Source organism: Gracilinanus agilis, chromosome 1 (genome assembly GCF_016433145.1).
Source record: "Gracilinanus agilis isolate LMUSP501 chromosome 1, AgileGrace, whole genome shotgun sequence".
NCBI classification, from domain to species: Eukaryota; Metazoa; Chordata; class Mammalia; order Didelphimorphia; family Didelphidae; genus Gracilinanus; species Gracilinanus agilis.
The window spans coordinates 427,151,157-427,161,446 of record NC_058130.1 but is presented as its reverse complement, the minus strand read 5'-3'; positions in this window follow the sequence as shown (position 1 = coordinate 427,161,446).

The following is a 10,290-nucleotide window of genomic DNA, read 5'->3' as shown; positions in this document are numbered from 1 at the left end:
CCTAATGTCTACTGTGTGACATGACAATTCCAAAAGCTGATCAGCTATACGAAGATTAAATTGTTCTAAAAGTTCTTAAGACTCTTTATTCATATTTTATAAGACTTCTGTGCATTTGGAGAATGATCAACTGAAATTTAATTGGGTTAGACGTTATCATTTTAAATTTTAAATAACTGCACAAAAATGAAATTTTGAATCTAACCATGTCTAATAAATTAGTACTGTAATACTGATATTAGCCTCTCAGGAATCAAATTCAGTTTAGCATGACTAAAGAGGTCCTGTCAGATGTGAATATTCCAGTAATCTGTCATTGCTACAGTTCATAATAGGCTGGAAGTCATCGAAAGTTCTAAACAATGTTTAATAAGGTATGTAGTACTTTCTGTTCTGGATAAAGCACCCTTAGGCTTTAGTGGTCCATTTTGTGAAAGATGCAAAAAGAATTTGCTCGAGTTATCATAACTGGAGAGAGACAGACAGACAGACAGACAGACAGACAGACAGACAGAGACAGACAGAAAGAAAGAGGCAGAGACAGAGAAAGAGACAAAGAGAGAGACAGAAAGAGACAGAGACAGAGATACAGAGAGAGACAGTGAGACAGAGAGGGACAGAAAGAGACAGACAGACAGAGAGAGAGAGAGAGAGAGAGAGAGAGAGAGAGAGAGAGAGAGAGACCTGCTTTCGATTTGCTCTATTCAGTAAATACATATATACACATTTGTGAGCTAGTGATTCTCAGATCTTCTCTCTAGGTCAAGCCCAGTGTATCCCCTCCAAGTTAATTCTCTCTTTTGGATTCTCCTTAGCAGGAAGAAGCATCTCCATGTTCAGAGGCTCTGTTAACCTGGAATTCTCAGTCTCTAATCCTTTCACTGAAATGAGAATGGATTTCACTGAGTTGCTAATGAGATGCACTAGCAGGGATTTCTTTGTACTCTCTATCATCTGGAGATAAAACACAGGCTTCACCCTTCACCTTGAACTAGAAGTTGGTGTATGAAGCATCAGATTCTGCCAGACTCTAAATGAATAGCTGCAGAAAGAGCAAACAGGAACTAGGCAAAGACTGCACTTTGTTGTTATCTCTGTTCCTCCTAATTGCAAAGTGAGATACTGTATGGCTCCCAAAGAGCAGTTCATTAGCTTTCCCCTAAATTTGTCTGCTATAGTTTAAGCCTGATTCAGGCTAATCCCTGGTAGTTTAGGTCCAATATTGTAAAGAAACATATTCATTAGTCAATGAAAAAAAGGTTTACTTAGGCTAAACTTAGCTCAGGTAGATGCATGTCTGGTCAGCATCTGGTCAGGGTATGTGACTCCCCTGTCTTGGGGACATCTGTGAAATAGGAAGCCCAGACACCATGTCAGTAGTTTATCTATATTCATACATAAACAGGAAACCACATCAACACATCTTGAAGCAACTACAATACTGCATACATAGCAACATGGGTGAACCCTTAGCCCACAAGCCAATCAAATCTTAAGGACAATTTCCTTTCCTTTCAGGGAAATTAATAGCCTAAATTACTTAATATATGTGTAGTTTAGTTAATAGCTATTTAATACAAAAATATGCCTAGCCTGTATGTGACATGTATAGATATTTGATCTGATATCTGACCCATTTCCTATTTACTTTACTTTTTTTTTTTAACTCTTTACTTTCTGTTTTAGAATCAATACTGTATATTGGTTCCAAGGCAAAAGAGTGAGAAGGGTTAGGCAATTGGAGTCAAGTGACTTGCCCAGGGACACGGAGTTAGGAAGTATCTGAGGCCAAATTTGAACTCAGGATCTTCTGTCTCCAGGACTGGCTCTCTAACCACTGAACCACCTAACTGCCCTTCTACTTCCCTGAAAATTCAATTTCCTCTTTTTTGAAGAGTGATACCAACCAAAGCAGCAGCCTAGTGAAGGAGGGACAAGAAGATTTCAAGACCAATCTCTCTTTCATTTCCAAGAGATATACTGAACTAGAATTATATCTAGCATACAATTATCTGTAGTCTAAGAGTTCAGAATAAAAAGTGATCATTTTCAACCAAATGCTAGTCACACAAAAGACCATCACAAAGAGCTAGGAAACCTCTATCAAAGTAGGTAGTAAATAGAAACTGAAGAAATTATACTGATTAGAAGGCTAATGTATGTGTTCTTTGGTTTTTACAAATTCTCAGATTTATCAGTTAGAGATAGAACAATCTCAACAAGAAAAGTCTGCTCTTAGAGTAGTTCTCTAGGGCCCTAGGCTCTGGGAAACAAGAAGCACAGTGGGGACCAGCTTCCCAACATGCATATAGATCTAGGAAAATCTCCAATCCACTATTCAAAAGTGCTCACTTGACTTTCTTAACCTGTTTCTTATACTTCTCTGATATATCCTCCAACCATCTGGTCATGTGTCCTTGATATATACACCATGGGAAGCATCCCAGGTTTGGAGGTCTCTTGCCCAACCAGGGGTCACATCCCCTGACATACATGTAACACAGTATGCTATATATGGTGTCACAGAGTTATCTTCTGGGGCACCACTTAACTCAAACAGGCAGAGATGTCATATTACATATCAGGGAAAGGAGAACGTTAGTGTTAGTGATTCTATCTAATTTCCCTTTTTATGACCCCTTCTATTCACCCAGGTTCCCAACCTAGGAGCCATCCTCAGCTCTTCTCTCTCATTCATCAACTCCTCATATCCAGTGAACAGCCAAATCTATCATTCCTATCAACCAGTCCTCCTCTCTATTCATCCCTTAGCAACTCTCACCTTGATTACGAGAGTCTTCCATGCAGACTCTCCCCTCTTCTATCACTTCTCCAAAAAGTTACCAGATGGTTCTCCTAAAGCACAAGTGAAACCATATCATTCCCTGCTCAAGAAGCTTTAGTGGCTCCAAGACTCCAAGCCAAATTACACAGTCCTTTGTCATTTAAAGTCCTTCATTATTTCGTTCCATCTTTCTAGCCTGATTACATGACTCCCTATCACACATTCTATGTTCTATTCTTACTGGTCCCTGAACAAGATCTTCTCGGATCGTCCCTGGGTCTCTGTACAAGCTGCCCTCTATTTCTGCAATGTTCTCCTTCATTATATTATGCCCTTAAATTCCCTGACTTTCTCTAGGTTCAGCTCAAGAACCACATCCTACAAGAGGTTTTTCCTGATCTTCCCCAGTTGCTAGTACCCCACCCCAACAAATACATTATTATTTATTTATATATTTATTGGATTTAGTCAACTATATGCTCTCTGTAGAATACAGCATAAAATTCTAGAAGGCAGGGACTGTATGTGAAAAAGTGCTCTAAATCACTCTGGATGGGAGAAATACAAATTAAAACAACTCTCAGGTATCACTTCACATCTATTAGATTAGCTAATAAGACAGAAAAGGAAAATGACATATGTTGGAGAGGTGGAAAAACAGGGACGCATGTACTGTTGGTGGAATTGTGAACTAGTCCAACTATTCTGGAGAACAATTTGGAACTACTCCTAAAGAGCTAGAAAACTGTGCATACCCTTGGACCCAACATTACCACCACTAAGTCTATATCCCAAAAAGATAAAAGAAAAAGGACACATATACATATTCAAAAATATTTATAGCAGTTCTTTTTGTTTTAGCAAAGAATTGGAAATTGAAGGGATGTTATCAGTTGGGAACTGGCTGAACAAGTTGGATATGACTGTGATGGAACACTGTTGTGCTACAAGAAATGATAAAGGCAACGATTTTAGAAAAACCTAGGAAGATTTATATGAACTGATGAATGAATGAAAGAATGAAGCAAGCAGAACCAGGAGCTCATTATATAGTCACAGAAATATTCAATATGTAATGATGATCGACTATGAATGGCTTAGCTATAATGATTTAGATATACTGATCTAAGACAATTCCAAAGGACTCATAATTTTAAATTGCTATCCACCTTCAGGGAAAATCAATGAATTTTGAGTGCCAAATGAAGTATTATTTTCTTCACTTTATTTTTCCTGCTTTTTTTTTTGCAAATATGGCTAATATGGAAATATGTTTTGCATGATTAATATAATATTTCTTGACTTCTCACTAGAGAGTGGAAAGGCTGGAGGGAGGAGAATTTGGAAATCAAAACTTTTAAAAATGCAAAAAAATTTTTTTTAAGAAAGGTCAATTAAAGGAACTGGGCATATTTAGCTTGGAGAAAAGAAGACTCAGGGAGATATAGCAGCAATTTCAAGTATTTTAATTGCTCTTGGGTGGAAGAGAGGTTAGCTTGATTTGTTTTGTTTTCATTCTTTGGCCCCAGAGGGAAGAATCAGGAAAAATGGGGTTAGAAGTTACAGAGACCAATTTAAGCTTTGATGTTAGGAAAAACTACCCCAAAATAAGATGGACTGCTCAAAAGATGGTAGCTTCATCATTGGAGGTCTTTGAGTAGAAGTTAAATAATCATTTGTTGGGGCAGCTGGGTAGCTCAGTGGATTGAGAGCCAGGCCTAGAGACAGGAGGTCCTAGGTTCAAATCCGGCCTCAGACACTTCCCAGCTGTGTGACCCTGGGCAAGTCACTTGACCCCCATTGCCTACCCTTACCAATCTTCCACCTATAAGTCAATACACAGAAGTTAAGGGTTTAAAATTAAAAAAAAAAAATAATCATTTGTTGGTGTGACATAACAGGGATTCTTTTGTTAGACTAAAGCGGAGATTGCCTTTGCCAGATTGCTGGGCCTTTTGGAGATGTTTCCTCATCTATAAATTATAGTGTCTACTTTCATGATTGTTGTTAAGATTCAGTAAGATCACATACAGTAAGTATATAAAAGCTTTGCCATACTTGTGATATGAAATTAACATCAATTATTGACATGAGATCAGTGACAGTGATTTTGGAGTCTTCACATGGTTTTCTGTCTTAATTTTACAGTTACTATCTTGGTGGATTTTGAAAAGATAGCAGGACTCCTACCTAATAAAAATCAGTGGGAAATTAGGAAGCATACTAGGATTCTAATTCTAAAAATGTAGGAAGATTACATAATATCTCAATATTTTCAAAACATATAATTTTGGCTCATGGGGGTGAGCAGTTGGAAAATCCTACTTATTGATTTAACAGTTTTGATTCATCTTGAGCTTTTCTCTCTACTCCATATCAATACCCTCTAATGCCATAGTCCTATTCATGCTATTACTGTATCTGATGTCACAGGCAAGGAGGTACCAATCAGTGAGGTTGCATCAGTGAGGAGTGTTTCTAGTCTAGCAAATTACAGGAAAGGACCAGAAAGAATCAGGGCAGAAACAACCTATTGGGAAAGGATTAGGTCAGGGACAACTTTTCAGACTAGTGCAAGGAAGAAGACAGCAAGGTTGAATTTATGAAACTGTATAGTACTTTAAAAGACTCCAAGCTTCTTTTAGAAACAAACAAAAAGCTTTTTTAAAATATTATTCCACTGATGCAATATTGTTAAAAATAATAGGCTACCACAATCTCCAAAGAATCAGAATTTCTCATCACTTAGAAGGCAAGGGAAAGACATAGAGGAGGCATGAACTGACCAGAATATTACTGACAAGTTGTGAGGAAGAAGTAATACAAAAGGTATCATCAAAAAAGATGTACGATTGGGGAAAGGGGGTAATCTGGCCACATAGAATATCTAAAACCAACAGAGGGACAAGTTAAGTACTGGACTGATGCCCATGAAATGGTAAGAGAACTAGAGCAAGAATTCTCTAGCTGAGATCTCATTAACTTGTTTTCAAAAATATTTTAATAACTGTATTTCAATATAATTGGTTTTCTTTGTAATCCTGATTTTAGGGATTGGAAAATATTGTTTTGAGGATTCCATAGGCTTCACAAGACTATGAAAGTTGTCCATGAAACAAAAAAGATTGAGATCTCCTGATCTAGAGAAAGGCCCCTCACATGTTGGACTAACTCTCCATGGAAAGGTTATAAGAGGACATGTATAAACAAAAATAGCACAAGTTGAAAAGGCATAGATGGGTTGCAATCTGTATCTCTGGAGGGAGCATCCATAGCTGTGAAATCACAGACTTATTAAAGTATCTGCCCCATTCTTGAGCATAGTGCACAAAAGACATACTAAATAAATGTCCACTGAATAGAACAGGAAGGACAAGGAATAAAAATTGAAAAAAGAAAATCTATCTCATCATGGCAATAGATTCAGCATAAGATTATACTGGAAAGGGACTGAGGACAGAAGGAACTGATATTCATATTGTATATATAAGCAAGTTAGTAGACTTTTTCAGCAGGCTAGTGAATTCTGTGGCAAAGGATAATCCAGAATCTATCTTTAAAACTAGAAAAAAAGACAATAATAACAAATGGATACATGAATTACATATTAGTATTTATGTAATTAAACATATGTTATGTAAGGCTGTCATTTTTTTAACCATGCAACATATGATCCTTGTTTCATGGACTGTATTATCATTAGTTTTTCAAAACATTGTATATCTCTACTTTTAACTATTTGGGTTAATATGCACATCAATATATCTCTCTAATATTCTACCTGAAACAAAGGCCCCTCCATTAAAATCTATAGTCTTCTGATATTATCACAAAGCTATAAGTCATGCTATGCAGTAATCTCAAAATTTAAATTGAAATCACCCCAAAAGACAATGGAAAAGTATATATGGTGGGCCTGAGCAAGTTGTAACATGTTACAAATAAGAAATTGCAAGGAATTGGAAGCAATGTTTATTCAGCTTATTAGATAAATCATTTCAATGTTCCATTTTTTAAAAATACTGACCCTTTCAAAAACCCACGTATCAAAACACAAACTGCCCCCCCCTATATTTCTCTTATCTGCTTGTAGATAGCAACTCAATCCATCTCAAAGACACGTATTTACTATTATCAAGTTGCTACTTTAATTGGGATAACTGACTTATTAAACCCCCAAATGTAATGTTTAAGTGTTTTATTAGATAAAACTTATTAGAAACTTATTAAATTTACTTATTAGATGAAACAAAAAGCTTTCACATCTGGAAAGTAGAAGGTATCTCTAAATGAAAACCCAAGCCCTAAGGCCATGGGTTTTCAATTTCTCCACTAGTAGCATTCTGCTCTATTTAAAGAAATATCACCATTTGTATGGTCCAATTTTAATAGGTTTTCATTTGCCTTCATCTCGGCTTCGGAAATAGCTATTTCCATTTTTATGTCTCCAAATTAAATGGTAGATATCATGGGTAACTTCTCGAAGTTCAGATGCAAATTATTATTCAACTCTTGTGTATTTGTTCAGGAATAATGTACTTCTTTCCTGGCCAAACTGAAGAGAGTGGTCAAGGGAAGAAACATCTATTTTTCTTTTTGTTCCATGCCTTTATGAAGCTGGCCTGACTGATTATAAAAACTTTCAATTTGTTCACAGGCTCATACAGTCCAGTTGAACTACAACCTAACATATACCCAAAAAACCCTCTAGAGTTGCCTAAAGATAGTGCTTGACTACTGAAATTGTTGCCCCCACTAGCACTTCTGCCATGGCATGTGGTGGGTGTCCTTCCATAGGGTGACCCTGAGGATGTCATTCTCTTTGGTATAGATACCAGGACTGAAAGTGACCACAGAAAAGGAAAGAGTAGCATCTTCCAAGAAGCAGCAAATCCCAAACCATCCTAGGATGATGATTCTAGTCACCTCAAAGATGGTGGCATATTTTGAGGTCAACAGCAAAATATTGGCTGAACCCTCTCCTTTTTTTCACTGTTGCCCTACAGTCATGAGTATTAGGATTTTGAAGGATCTTTTGTGTTGTGTCATATACTCCTATTAGTCTATCTGACCCTGAGAATCAGTGAGTTAGAATGCATGTTGTGACTACAGGAACAGCTTACTTGACATATAAATTGTGATGAGTATTGCTTTATGGAAATTTGGGCATATTAAATTTATAATAAACTGATGTGATTGTGGTAATGTTTCTTGGCTCATTGTGGAAGAAATTGTATATTTCATATTACATAAATGGTTTTAAGGTTTCCATACCTTTGCTTGTATTTTATTTATAGAACTGTCTTACCCACCTACTTAACCATTAATCATTTTCTAAAAAAATCAATTTATTCTTACAAGCATTTACCCCTTCCTCCTCATTGAAAAATTTTTTAAAATAAAAATTAAATCCCCAAAACAAGCGTGCATAATTCAGCAATATAAATCCCCACTTTGGCCATTCTTTGAAGGATATCACCTTTCTAAAGGAGGTAGGCAGTGTGCTGCTTCATCTTTGGTCCTCTAGAATATGGTTTATCATTTCATTGATCAGTTATATTGTCTTTCAAAGTTATCTTTGGAATCATTGTGAATTGTTTCTTGAGCTCTGCTCACTGTGTTCTGCATCATTTCATTCAGGTCTTATGTTTCACCACTTTATATGGCACAATAATATTCATTACATTCACATAACATATTTTGTTTAGACATTCCCCCATTATCCTCCTAGTTTTCAGTTTAAGGCAACAAGAAAGGTTGTTAAATATTTCTATAAATATGAGCCCCTTTCCTCCTTGACTTTTCTTTGGAGTACAAGTTTATTCTATTGGTCAGAGTATACATAGCTTGGTAACTGGCCAGGGGGAGGAGTATAATTTGGAATTTCTAGAATGGCTTTTTTTAATAGAGTTCCACAAATTGTGCTTTAGTCTGCTTGTTTTTCCATATCCCCTCATTACATGTTGGAACCTCATAGTTGCTTTAAATTGTATCTCTCTAATTATTAACAACTTGTTGCATTTTTCAGAGTGGTGGCACAATGGATAGAGTGCTGGGCCTGGCAACAGAAAGATTAATCTTCATAAGCTCAAATCTGGCATCAGACATGTGACCCTGAGCAAGTTACTTAACCCTATTTGCCTGTTTTCTCATCTATAAAACGAGCTGAAGAAAATGACAAACCACTCCAAATGAAGTCATAAAGAGTTATTTGAAATCATAAAGAGACACTTGAAAACAACTGAACAAGCATTTTTCACAATTACCCTTACCTTGGATTTCTTCCTTTGAAAACTGCTTGTTCATATCCTTTGCCCATTTGTCTATTGGGAAACTCATCTTGGTCTTATAAATCTGAATGTTTCTTAGTTATCTATGAGACGAGATCTTTATGGAGAAACTGGTAGATTTTTTTCCTGTTACCTACTTCCTTTCTAATTTTAACTTCATTGGCTATCTCATTTGGTTATAAACTCCTCTCCTACCCATATCTATAAAGTAACATCTCCTTTTCTCCTCTAATTTGTTTATATCACCTTTTATGTTCAAGTCATGTACCCATTTGGAATTTATCTTGATATCCAGTGAGAAGCTGATCCAGATTGCTTTCCAGCTTCCCAAAAGTTTTTGTCAAATAGGTCCTTACCCCAGGAACTGGGGTCTTTGAGTTGATGATCAAACATGAGTTGATCAAACTGTGTTCCTTTACTTTTGTGTGTTAACTCATTGTTCAAAACTTTTCTTTAATAAGAATGAATCAGTTTAACTTCATATTGGAATTATTTTTTGGATAGTTGATAGAATTCACCATCTTTCACATTATTTATTTCTATATGCCTATGCCCACTCAAATGCCTCTTCTTCCATAAGGCCTCTCATGATTCCATACTCCCTGTTAATATTAACATCCCTCCTTACTCAGGATTTGTAAGATTTGCATGTATGACTGTTTATAATTATTTATGCATGCCATTATCTCCTACTATACTATAAATTCTGGACAGAAACTATGTTATCTAAACTTTGTCTCTCCTACTAAAACAATCTCATACTATATATATGTTTAATAAATTAAATATCTTTAGTAAGATAAAAACAGCAAAAAATGTGACCAGTGTCCTTGAAATTAACAGTCAAACAGGATTGAAGGAAAAGGGAGACATATTCTTAGGAAGCTCTTCCCAGCAAGCAGGGGTTCATTGTGGACTAACCAAAGAAACTAAAAGGTTGATTTGACTTCAGCACAAATTACTTTCTTTCTTTGTTTTAAACAAGTAATTTTATTCTATTTTTCAAGTTATAATATAATTTTACTTTTAAAATAATTTATTTTTAAGTATTTTTCCATGGTTACATGATTCATGCTCTCTCCCTCCCCTCTTCCAGAGCTGACAAGCAATTCTACTGGGTTATACATGTATTATCACTCAAAACCTTTTTCCATATTATTCATATTATTCAGTTTTATAAAAGAGTAATCTTTTAAAACCAAACCCCCAAATTAT